Source organism: Lissotriton vulgaris, chromosome 4_2 (assembly GCF_964263255.1).
Source record: "Lissotriton vulgaris chromosome 4_2, aLisVul1.2, whole genome shotgun sequence".
Lineage (NCBI taxonomy): Eukaryota > Metazoa > Chordata > Amphibia > Caudata > Salamandridae > Lissotriton > Lissotriton vulgaris.
In genome coordinates, this window is record NC_141692.1 from 3,047,372 (window position 1) to 3,060,723 (window position 13,352).

Below are 13,352 nucleotides of genomic sequence, written 5' to 3' on the forward strand. Positions count from 1 at the left end.
TTGTAAGTGTGGTTTCCCCGTTTTTGGGACAAAAACCGAAACATAGCTTAAGGTCTTTTTCCTATGCAGCACTGCAGCACATGTGCTGCGTAGGCGAGACCTAAAAAGCAAGGTTAGATGCGATTTCCTTAAGGATGCTTATGATTGTGCCCGCTGAACTTTTAAACGCAGCGTATTCCAAATCTTGCAGACATCTGTATAAAAAAACTGCCTCCTACTAATGCATATATTCAAGATACATAGGTATGAAGTTAAGACTAGTAAACCTATACTTACCTATTTATGCTTACATTCACAATATTATGGTATGGATTGTCATATTTCCTAAGTACTTTTGGGTGAGATAAGAAATGATTTCAAATGCTCCCCCCGCTTCGGACTCTAGACATTTCACCGGCTTCCAGCTGAGGACAGATGTCAGTTTAAATCACGGTCCATTGCATCTGGCGCTTCGCTCGACAGGTCTCCTATTTGTGCAGTCTCCCTGCAACTCTTTGTTAAAGACATTTTGTGAAATATGAAAATCAGTGCAACCAACCAGAAGCGCGACAAAAAACGATAGGCATCAAGTACGTTGCGTGCGTCCTAGTTATGCGCTTTTCATAACTTAATATGCAGTGCAAATCAGTTTCGGTGTGCAGTGAAAATTTGAAGCTGGATTTAGCAACGTGAACGCTGAGTGTTAGGCGTGTGCTCTGTTTAACACCCAGACGAATGAATGAGGCTTCTAGGCTCATGGGGCTGGGCAGAGTCAGTCACAGGCCACGCGGTGGGGAATGGCGGAGTCAATCGAATTGTGATTGGTAATTGACTCTGCGCAACCCCTCAGTATGTCAGAAAATATCACTCTCTTCTTTTATAGGCGGGACCAGATATATAATGTGTGACCTCAAATAATAGTAATCTGATTAAAATATATTTTATTGTGCAATGAAAACGAACACTTACTCTATAAGAGGTCAACAAGTCGATGACTTCCATCCAGTCCAAGTGTTTCAGCCAACACCTGTGAGCCTGTGGAATGTATACTTACAAGAAATGTGGAACAAAATCCAGCATGCTATGTGTTTTTTGGTTTTTCTTACATAAATAAAAGCTATTGTCAATAACAATGCCCATAGCTCAAACTCTCGTAAAATGCGAGACCAAATGCTTGTTGCTGTCCCTTACTTCTCAAGTTTGCCTGGTGGTGACTGACATTAAAAAATGTTGCCTTCATAAACATTTGGCCTTTCAGTAGGCACTGCCATGAGCAAATATGGTCCACCCACCTTTAAATCAGGGGGTGGAGCACTGTGTTGGCAGGAAGGGCGCAGCATTGCTGTTGTGACGGACTTCCCACTCTGTCAACAACTAAACTCGGCCATAAGTCACGTGATGCTTCTTTGCATAACAAACATCACCAGTAAGGAAAGCATGTCTTCAGCCTTTGTACTTAAAATAGACGACAAAAGACCTTGTCCAAGGCATCTCCAGCTGCCTCTACTGGGAGAGATTGAGGCGGAGTTGACCGACGATAGAATAGGAAACAAATTTAAAAAAAACACCTTGTTCTTTTTAAAGTTCACGCATTTACTGGGATACATTCTAAAACATATGTTTGAAATTTTGACAAATCATATACAAAAAAAAAAAACAGTCTGAAAGCCATCCCGAACACCCATCTGAGATCTCTCGCCCTCGCATTCATGTGTTGGTGTTTGGTGTCCCCTTGTGGTCAGTTGGTGGAGTGCAGAGTCTCCTAAGGGCGGTCCCTGCTGGTATTTAACTGCTGGGCTGCAGGGAGTGCAGAGAGAGAGAGAGAGAGAGAGAGAGGTGCAGGAGCCTCACTGGGAGGAAGAGAAGCAGCCTGCGAGCCCCGGCGGAGGTGGGTACTGCCCCAAGGCAGGCCATTTCTTATCTTTATTACTTCAAATGCCGGGGTAGAGTTATGTATTACATTGTTTGCTTATAGGAAGGGTGAGGGGATGTGCTCACAGATTGCAGCTACAGCAGAAGTTGTTTCAGTTTGATTTCTAAACGCCCGGAGATTATAAATAAGGTGATAAGGATGGCTGCTTTATACGCAATGCTGAGTCGCTAAAAGCGCCTCCCACTCTGCGCCGCTGCGAAATCCGAGGGGACTGCTCTGCCAGGATGGTGTATGGATTGTGAATGCATCTCGGTGCTGAGCCATAAAGGCCTTCACAGAGAAGGGATGAGCATGAAACCACACTTTATGCATTTCACGAAGAGATTAAATGAATGCTAATGAAACAGAATAGGTGTAATGCTGCTGACGTAGGTGTAAAGACATTTTAGAACGACTGAGAAACAGTAGAAAAAAATCGAAACTCCATTGTACTGAGGAGTTTACAAGTAGAACCCGGTGAGAAAAACATTATTCATAGTTCAAGTTCAAGTTCATGAATTTATATAGCGCACTACTCACCCAGGGGGTCTCAAGGCGCTTGGGAGGGGGTTCATTATTTGTCGAATAGCCAGGTTTTAAGTTCTTTTCTGAAGGAGATGTGGTTTTGAGTAAGGCGGAGGTGAGTGGGGAGTGAGTTCCAGGTCTTGGCCGCCAGGAAGGAGAAGGATCTGCCACCCATGGTGGATTTTCAAATGAGCGGGACTGCGGCGAGGGCTTGATTGGACGATCTGAGTTGGCGGGTGGGTGTGTAGAAGGACAGTCGAGTGTTGAGGCATTCGGGTCCAAGTTTGTAGAGGGCCTTGTGTGCGTGGGTAAGAAGACGGAATGTAATTCTCTTGTTGACGGGAAGCCAGTGGAGGTCTTTTAGGTGTCCGGTGATGTGATCTTGGCGAGGGATGTCCAATATGAGTCTCGCTGATGCGTTTTGGATGCCTTGGAGTTTTTTCTGTAATTTGGCTGAGATTCCGGCGTATAGTGTGTTACCATAATCCAGTCGGCTCGTGACCAGTGCGTGGGTGACAGTCTTTCTTGTTTCGAGGGGGATCCAGTGGAAGATCTTTTTGAGAATACGAAGTACGTTGAAGCAGGAGGATGAGATGGCGTTGACTTGTCTGGACATCGAGAGAGAGGAGTCTAGGATGAAGCCCAGGTTGCATGCGTGGTCTGTGGGTGTGGGTGCTCTGCCCAGAGCGCAAGGCCACCAAGAGTCGTCCCAGGCAGAGGGGGAAGATCCTAGGATGAGCACCTCTGTTTTGTCTGACTTGAGTTTTAGGCGGCTATGTTTCATCCATTCGGCTACCTCTTTCATGCCTTCGTGAAGATTAGTTTTGGCGGTGTTAGGGTCTTTGGTGAGGGAAAGGATTAACTGGGTGTTGTCGGTGTAAGAGATGATGTTAAGGTTGTGTTGACGCGCGATGGAGGCAAGTGGACTCATGTAAACGTTGAAGAGGGTGGGACTGAGTGAAGATCCTTGTGGTACTCCGCAGATGACTTCAGTGGCCTCTGAGTTGAATGGGGGAAGTCGGACTCTTTGAGTTCTCCAAGCGAGGAATGAGATGATCCAGTCCAAGGCTTTTCCTTGTATGCCGATGTTGCTGAGGCGTTGTATAAGGGTGCTGTGGCAGACTGTGTCGAAAGCGGCGGAGAGGTCGAGTAGAATGAGGGCCACTGTTTCTCCGTTGTCCAGTAGTGTTCGGATGTCGTCAGTCACTGCAATGAGGGCGGTTTCGGTGCTGTGTTTGGCTCAAAATCCAGACTGAGAGGGATCGAGGGAGTTGTTGGATTCAAGGAAGGCGGCGAGCTGGCTGTTGACGGCTTTCTCAATGACTTTGGCCGGGAAGGGTAGGAGGGAAATGGGTCGGTAGTTTTTAAGTTCAGAGGGGTCTGCTGTGGGTTTCTTCAAGAGGGCGCTGAGTTCGGCGTGTTTCCAGCTTTCTGGGAAGGTGGCAGAGTTGAACGAGCAGTTGATGACATCACGGAGATGGGGTGCGATGACAGAGTCAGCTTTATTGAAGATGTGGTGGGGGCAGGGGTCGGTTGGCGAGCCAGAGTGGATTGAGTTCATTAGGCGGATGGTGTCTTCGGTGGTGATTGGGTTCCAGGCGCTGAGGTTGTCAGTTGGCGGTGTGGGGTCTGAGGGGGGTGCGGATGGTTGTTCGCAGGGAGTGTTCTCGAAGCTGTTGTGAATGTCAGCAATTTTGTTGTAGAAGAAGGAGGATAACGATCGTAGAGGTCTTGGGAGGGAGTGATGTTGTTAGATGCTGCGGCGGGGTTGGTGAATTCTTTGATGATGTTGAAAAGTTCCTTGCTGTTATGGGCGTTGTTGTTGAGACGATCCTTGAATGCTGATTTCTTGGTGGATCTAATCAACTGGTGGTGTTTGCGGGTGGCTGCCTTGAGGGTGGCCATGTTGTCGGTGGTTGGGTTTTTTCTCCATGTTTTCTCTAGGGTGCGGCGTAGCTTCTTGGATTTTTTAAGGTCATCATTGAACAAGGGAGCCTTTTTGCTGCCTGAATTGATCAGGTGCTTTTTCAGGGGTGCTAATGCATCTGCGCTGTGGGTGATCCATTGCTTGAGTTTGGTGGCCGCTTGGTTTGGGTCCAATGAAAGGGTGGGAGGGTTTTGGTTGAGTGATGTGAGGAGTTGGTCGGAGGTGATTTTGTTCCAGTTTCTCAGAGGAATAGGTTGTGGGCGGTTGTGGGTCAAGGTGGTTTTGTAGCTGAAGTGAACACAGCTGTGGTCCGTCCAATGGAGAGCTGTGGTACGGTCGAAGGAAATGTGCTTGCTGGAGGTGAAGATAGGGTCGAGCGTGTGCCCGGCTACATGGGTGGGGGTGTCGACAAGTTGTTTGAGTCCGAGATTGGCCAGGTTGTCCGGAAGGGAGTTGGTGTTGCAGTCGTGTTTGTTTTCAAGGTGGAAGTTGAGGTCTCCTAATAGAATGTAGTTCTCGGAGGTGAGGGCATGTGGGCTGATGAAGTCAGTGATGTCATCGCTGAATTGAGTGCGGGTTCCTGGAGGCCTGTAGATGAGGGTACCTCTGAGTGTGGTTCTAGGGTCGGTGTGGACCTGGAAGTGAAGGTGTTCGGCGGTTGCAAGATTATCGTCGAAGCTGGTCGTGATTTTGATGGAGTTCCTGTGGATGATGGCAATGCCTCCTCCTGTTTGGTTGGTGCGGTCTTTTCGGATGATCTTGTAAGCGTCCGGGATGGCTATAGCGATGTCGGGTGCTGATGATGTGTTCATCCATGTTTCTGTAAGGAAGGCGATGACGCGGTGTCGAGTAGGTCCCAAAGTTCAGTGGCGTGTCTGTGGACCGAGCGGGTGTTCAGCAGGATGCACTTCAGGTGGTTAGAGTCGGAGCTGTGTTTGGAGGAAGTGGATTTGGTGAGGGTCCTGAAGCAGGAGAACTTGCAGGTGTGACAGGTGAATGGGCCGTGGGTACGTCCTGGGGTGGCATTGTAGCATTGTGGTGTGCTGTTCCGGGTTGAGGGCAAGGAGAGTAGCGGCATCATATGTGAATCTAGTGGGCTGGGTACGGCGGGAAACAGGTGGTCTGGCACTGGGCGCGGTCCAGGCGCGGACGGGCGTAGACGGGCTTACCTTTGGCGCACCTTCGGCACGCATGGGGCGTGACCGCTGCGCGTAAATGCTGCGCGCAAAAGCAGTTGTCATATATGGATAGTGAGAGTGGAGGGGCGAGGGAGGAGCAGCTGGGAGGCGGGTGCATGGTGGAGAGGGCGGGCTCCGAGGCACAACAATAACAGAAATGGCGTCGGAAGCGAGACCGGAAGTCGGTTGGGGAATGTAAGTAAATAGCGCTTTGGGCAGGGAGGCGCCAGCGAAACGGAGCACACCTTGATCTCTAAAGGCTTAATTAATAAGTAAAACGCGAGCGCTAGTGGAGCACACCCCGACTTTCAAAGGCCCAACTAACAAACAAAGTGCGAGCGCTAGTGGAGCACACCTTGACTTTCAAAGGCTTAATTAATAAACAGAATGCGAGCGCTAGTGGAGAAACAAAATGCGAGCGCTAGTGGAGCACACCTTATCCTCTAAACTCTTAACCAATAAATAGATAAATAAAATGAGTAAAAATGCGAGTGCTAGTCAGGGCAGCAGTGCTACGATACCCCAGGAAGCAGAGCAGTCAGCAGGGCAGCGCAGCGTAGGTGAGGTGGCAGTGTGGCACAGCGTAGGTCGCAGGATACCAGGGGCCTTGGGGAGCAACCGTGTCTGACGAAGTCAGGACGGTCACAGCGCTACAATCGGCGGGGAGAGCCTTGCCTCTCAGTGGAAGGGAGGAGCAGCTGGGAGGCGGGTGCGTGGTGGAGAGGGCGGGCTCCGAGGCACAACAATAACAGAAATGGCGTCGGAAGCGAGACCGGAAGTCGGTTGGGGAATGTAAGTAAATAGCGCTGTGGGCAGGGAGGCGCCATTGAAACGGAGCACACCTTGATCTCTAAAGGCTTAATTAATAAGTAAAATGCGAGCGCTAGTGGAGCACACCCCGACTTTCAAATGCCCAACTAACAAACAAAGTGCGAGCGCTAGTGGAGCACACCTTGATTTCAAAAGGCTTAATCAATAAATAAAATGCGAGCGCTAGAGGAGCACACCCCGACTTTCAAAGGCTTAATTAATAAACAGAATGCGAGTGCTAGTGGAGAAACAAAATGCGAGCGCTAGTGGAGCACACCTTATCCTCTAAACTCTTAACCAATAAATAGATAAATAAAATGAGTAAAAATGCGAGCGCTAGTCAGGGCAGCAGTGCTACGATACCCCAGGCAGCATCTATAAAGTGTTAGATGCCAGATTAGCTTGCATTCTGTACCCATGAACACCTAAAATCACTTTTACTAACATTTTTGCACTGGATTTGCATCAAAAAAAATTATACAAAGCAACACAAAATGTTTTTTTGAAAATATTCAAGGGGGTTTATCTCCGCTTTTTTGGCTTAAAAAGCCAAGAAAGCGGAGATAAAATTATCTCCCTATTACCTAGCTGTCGCTAACACCAGTTAGCGACAGCTAGTAGGAGATAGCGACCATCTTGGGCCCCACTTTGCATGTCAGTGAAATTTATCACTAACGACATGCAAAGTGGGTGTACCAAGATGTTAGCGACTGGAAACAGTCGCTAACATCGCTATCTCCTATTACCAACTTTTGGAGATATTCGCGCTAAGCGCGAATATCTCCATAAGCTAACACCTGCCCTGTGCAGTTCTTAGCCATGTTATCCAATGGGAGGTTTAGGTTTACTTTATTGTACAGTTAATTAAAACTCACAATATAAAACGTTCATCATTAAAATCGTTATAATCTTAAAAATGTGTGTATTGTTAAAGGAAAAAGGTATATAAAACCATATTGAGTTATCGTTCTCGATTACAGAGTCTCTAACCCACTTGTGAAAATTAAAAGTGTGAGTCAATGTTCTCAGCCTGCTTTGGCTTGGCAGGACCTTGGCAGACTATTTCTTGATTGGCGAGTTATTAGATGCCGTTGATCACTGTGCCGTGTAGCTGAGTAATTGGAGGTGGATAACATGGCTAAGAGCATTAGCTCGGTAATGCATGAATATCGCGGACTTTTCAGCGATATTCATGCATTGCGGCCGTTTTTTATCGCATTTGCGATAAACCTTGCTAATACCAAGGTTTATCTGCGATAAAAATCGCCGCAGGTCAGCGATAAATTTTTGTCTATGAATTATAAATGAATCAGTTTAGGAATGCTTCGCGAACAATTTGTACGGTCGGAGTCCTACTGACCGATTACAATGTGTCCGGATGCTTACGGACTTGGTTCAGTTGGACTTGCATTGACTTCAATAGGAGCCAGTGTCCCGAACGAGAACACTAGGAAAAAGGGGTTGGTAGGGAACACCTTGCACCCAGTGTTGGAGACCCCGTGTTTCCTCTATGTTTGAAAGTGGAGCACTCCAACTGTTACTCTTAATGACCAGGGTCGGAGCCGTTTCCAACCACATCGGAATCAGGCTCTACAGTCGGAGAGCAGGCTGCCCAACCTGTGGCTGCTTCTAACACCCACATTTATATGCAGTTTAAAAAACACTGAATCATATTGTGCAATTAGTAACAAGCCAATATAATAATAAAGTACAAAACTTACAGCAGTTTTTATTCTCGACAAAAAGGACGTATCGGACCACTAAAATTACAACTCAGTCATGAGATAGCATCAGCTGCTGTTAAGTTTTCAGTGCTACTTATCCTGAGGAAAGTATAGAACATGTACTCCCAAAATAAGTGAAAAGTTGAAAACAGTATCTGTTGAACCCAGCAGCCATTCTTTCCGTTTGATCATGGATGTGCAGCTGCTCGCTTTAAATATTGGCACATTGCGCGATTATCCTGTTTAAGGCATCCTCTCAAGAAGGCGCCTGTCGAAACCAGATCCCAAAAAGATGAAAGATGGAGAGACGACTGGTGGTCTAACAGCATGATTGGGCAAGTTGTATACAACATGCCCTGTCATGCAATGCATCCCCATTTACCATACACTCCATTCACAAGGACTGAAGATAGACCTTTATCCTCCAGCAACCGTTCCCTGTGTCTAACCCTTCCCCTCTGCTCCTCTTGAGGTTCCTTGACAATTGTAAGTGGTGTTTTCGACTCGCACAAATATGGTCGAGTCTGGTATCTACGAACCGCAAATGACGAGTTTAGTAAGTGTGCGCAGTTTCGCTGTGCTAACTTAAACCGTTCGTTTGTTACGTGGGTTTTTCATCTGTACCCACGGGTTCCATCTTAGATACGGCATCCATTTTGTCTCTTGCCCTCAAGTAGCCAGCGAACGGACGTTGTCCGCTTCGCGACCCTGGGACTCCCAAGATATTTGCGGAAGACACATGTTCTTTGTGAGTGTCTTTATGACGAGGGGGATGATACTGTAAGGCAGATGGCCCCGCTCGAGGCCCATCTCGCCGTGCCGGACTATTGTCTCAGCCGTGCATCTCATTAGGCACGTCCCTTTGATGCCTGTAGCTCGTGTTTCCTGGTACCTCCCCTTTTACACCCTTTCCAATCTCCCCACTGTCTCCATCTTCCTCTACACCTGTTCTTGTTCCTTCTTCGATCTGTTTTACTGCTGATTGGAATGTACTAATGGTGGGAAGATGGGTTTTTACAGTTGGGAACCGCCAAATGTTTCCGCACTTATGTTCCGGACCTTGTATGTATCAAAGTGACCAAAGCGACCCCTCTGGGGGATGATTATGGGAACCGGGTCGTAAACCTTTGTGTGCTATGCAAACCTATGGGAGAATTCTGTATAAAAGGAGCGATCCACAGAACCAATTTGAAGCAGTCTCCCCGAACTACACTCGTTGTACTTCCTGTGACTTCTGTGTTTCCCTGCAGCAAATAAACCTTGAATCTGCTTTGGCTTGGCAGGACCTTGGCAGACTATTTCTTGTTTGGCGAGTTATTAGATGCCGTTGATCACTGTGCCGTGTAGCTGAGTAATGGGAGGTGGATAACATGGCTAAGAGCATTAGCTCGGTAATGCATGAATATCGCGGACTTTTCAGCGATATTCATGCATCGCGGCCGTTTTTTATCGCATTTGCGATAAACCTTGCTAATACCAAGGTTTATCTGCGATAAAAATCGCCGCAGGTCAGCGATAAATTTTTGTCTATGAATTATAAATGAATCAGTTTAGGAATGCTTCGCGAACAATTTGTACGGTCGGAGTCCTACTGACCGATTACAATGTGTCCGGATGCTTACGGACTTGGTTCAGTTGGACTTGCATTGACTTCAATAGGAGCCAGTGTCCCGAACGAGAACACTAGGAAAAAGGGGTTGGTAGGGAACACCTTGCACCCAGTGTTGGAGACCCCGTGTTTCCTCTATGTTTGAAAGTGGAGCACTCCAACTGTTACTCTTAATGACCAGGGTCGGAGCCGTTTCCAACCACATCGGAATCAGGCTCTACAGTCGGAGAGCAGGCTGCCCAACCTGTGGCTGCTTCTAACACCCACATTTATATGCAGTTTAAAAAACACTGAATCATATTGTGCAATTAGAAACAAGCCAATATAAAAATAAAGTACAAAACTTACAGCAGTTTTTATTCTCGACAAAAAGGACGTATCGGACCACTAAAATTACAACTCAGTCATGAGATAGCATCAGCTGCTGTTAAGTTTTCAGTGCTACTTATCCTGAGGAAAGTATAGAACATGTACTCCCAAAATAAGTGAAAAGTTGAAAACAGCATCCGTTCAACCCAGCAGCCATTCTTTCCGTTTGATCATGGATGTGCAGCTGCTCGCTTTAAATACTGCCGCGAGGATTGGCACAATGCGCGATTATCCTGTTAAAGGCATCCTCTCAAGAAGGCGCCTGCCAGAAACCAGATCCCAAAAAGACGAAAGACGGAGAGCAGACTGGTGGTCTAACAGCATGATTGGGCAAGTTGTATACAACATGCCCTGTCATGCAATGCATCCCCATTTACCATACACTCCATTCACAAGGACTGAAGATAGACCTTTATCCTCCAGCAACCGTTCCCTGTGTCTAACCCTTCCCCTCTGCTCCTCTTACGTAAGGTTTCTAAGCATGGTCATTGTTGTAGAAAGGTGAGCTCATGCTTCTCTTGTTTATTATTGCACTTGATAAGTCAACAATGCTACCTATTATTTTCTTTTTTTCTCAGGATGGAACACACAATGTCTTTTTTCCTTATACCTCTGTGTTTTATTTCAGCTGCTGCATTTGAAACCAATCCATGCATCAGAGAATTGAATTTTTCTATCTCAGTTAAATTAGTATATGGTAAGAAAAATTCAAGCGCACATTAATTTCGCTTTTCGGGCAATTTCTTAAAAATTACAAGTTCGCTTTTTTTCTAGGCCCTATGCTTGCATCAAAAAAGTCATCATGTAAAATGCATGCAGAAAGCAGTAATCTAAACAAACAAAAAATGCTGTCTTGTATGTGACATTTAGGTGCCCATTAGGATGCCGGGCGGAATACCCCCGCCAGGCTGGCGGCAGTCACCACCCACCTGGTGGGGGCAACCCGCCCGCCATCCTAACCAGAATGACCCCCCGCCATATTAGCATGGCTGGGGGTCCGCGGCAGACAGACGCCCGGTCGCCTCGCGACCGGGTTGGAAAATTTTTCATATGGTGAAGGTGACCAAAGGTGGGGGGTGCACACAAGGGGTAGCCCAGCATTTGCATAAACAAGGCGGCAGGCTTTGCGCGGTGCCTGCCGCTTTGTGTATGCAAATGCATACATGCATGTTTAGCATTGTGGCGTGCGGTGCTGAGAGCACCACCCGCCACAATGTTAAAAATGCAGGATGCGCCCGCCGCTGAGGCGGGCGCATCCTAAGATCATGCCCTTATGGTGGGCGGTCCCAAGTACTGTGAGGATGGCGGGTGGGCAAAGTCCACCCGCCATCCGAATGGCCCCCTTAGTAACAATAAGAGGATATTCTGTATACATCCCCAGGACCTCCAAGACTAAGGCCACTTTTTCCTTGCCCCTGTGGCTCATGTTCCATTAGGGCTATGAGGCTTTTTAGAGTTTGGTGGATCTGATACACCATTAAAAGATGACAGATATCCTGCCCACCATCTTTCAAATGCCATTTGTTATAAAAGGTTCACTGACAGAATATCGACCGCAAAAATATCATCTTACCAAAATACTGTGACCAAAATATCAATGTCAAAAATATGGTTGTTTTAAATATTTTTAAATATATATATACATTTAAATAATACATATTAAATATATATTATATTGTAACATTAATTTAAAAAAAAATGGATTTAAGATATGTTTAATATATATTTTAACAAATGTAAGAAATGAACCTAATTAAAAAAGGTATACACCGATATATCATAATTAATATCTATATATACATATATCTACTTAAATCAATTACTAAACTAATAGTTTTAATTATAGTATATTTTCACATTTCTTAAATATTATACAAATATAACAAATACATGTTTATTTGGTATACATAAAAACAAAGCATTCTATTAAATTAGAAAAGTAAATATCTTAAAATAATAATATAAATAATATCACCATAAAATGAAACATTGAATGATTAATGTAATACGTATACTGATCCAACTACATTTTATACAAAACTATGCAAACTATCATGTTAAATATATAAAGCATTTACTACTCCCAATTCACGCACTTTAAACAGTAAAACTGGATACAATTTACAAATCTCACCTCCAGTCAATGCAACAGTAGGGAATGTGCTGGGTAGCAGAGGGGTAAAATGTACTATTCCCAATCCAATGAGTGCAACAGTAGGGAAACTATTGGATAGTGGAGGGGTAAATTTACTTTTCACGCTCCAATAAGTGCAACAGCAGGGGAAGTGTTTGATTACAGAGGGTTAAAATATACTATTTCCACTCCAGTCAATACAACACTAGGGAAAGTGTTGAATTGTGGAGGAGGAAAATTTACTGTTTCCACTCCAGTCAGTGAAACCTAAAAAAAAAATATATCTTGAATAATATAAAATTATTAATTAAAACCAAATAAAAAATGAAAAATATAAATATCTACATAAAAACGACAAATATATTTAATATTAAACATAAAAAATATTACAACACTACATCATTAATAGCTATAAATATTTTTAGAAATAAAATACAAAAATACTTTTCATACAAATACATTTTTTCATTTAGAACGCATCTAATAACAAAAATATATTCAATACATACATTTAATTTAGTTACTTCCCACTCTATAGCTCCACAAAAACTCGCAACCAGCACCTAAAACTCAACTTTAAAAAGCTACATGTTTACACTATTATTTTAAATATGTATCAAAAAACGAATTTTCATTAATTAAATATTAATTATTAATTAATTATAAAAAAATAACTTCCAACAATTTACCCCCACAAAACACACCACACATTCAAAAAATGTTACAGAAAATTATTTACACAATTACCATCATTAATTATCAACTTGATCATTAATATTAATTAAACATTCATTATTACTTACTTAAAAATAATTTACTTCCTACCCCATACCCCTAAAAAACCCACAACCCACATCTAAAATCCTCAATTAAAAAAATATTAAGAATAAAAAATATAGGGCCTAATTATGACTTTGGCACAGTTGCCCTGCCTCTCCCCTGACACAGCTAAGCCAAAGGCAAGGACTTCCGGTCTTATTATTAGTTTAAATTGTGTAAGGTGGACGGTCCTCGTGTAAGGTGGACCGTCCTTTGCCTTTCCCATGGCAGTGCCGGGAAAACAGGCACCACAATGGGAACAGCAATAAAGTTCTCGCATAGAGGGCCCCTTTTGTTCCTACACCACCAATCTTTTCATGGCAGGGCTCGAGCCATGAAATGTCTGGCTGTGGGGGAACTTTTAAA

At 44.7% G+C, this 13,352-nt stretch overlaps 1 pseudogene across 1 annotated transcript in view; it reads left to right on the top strand.

Annotated features, from left to right (window-relative positions):
* The first annotated feature begins 1,830 nt into the window (after positions 1-1,830).
* LOC147718093 (GTPase IMAP family member 9 pseudogene) overlaps positions 1,831-13,352 on the top strand; it is a 36,078-nt pseudogene continuing 24,556 nt past the window's right edge. Inside the window, exon 1 of the transcript XR_015295564.1 lies at positions 1,831-1,867. The product of XR_015295564.1 is annotated as a GTPase IMAP family member 9 pseudogene (transcript). The remainder of the gene's footprint in view (positions 1,868-13,352) is intronic.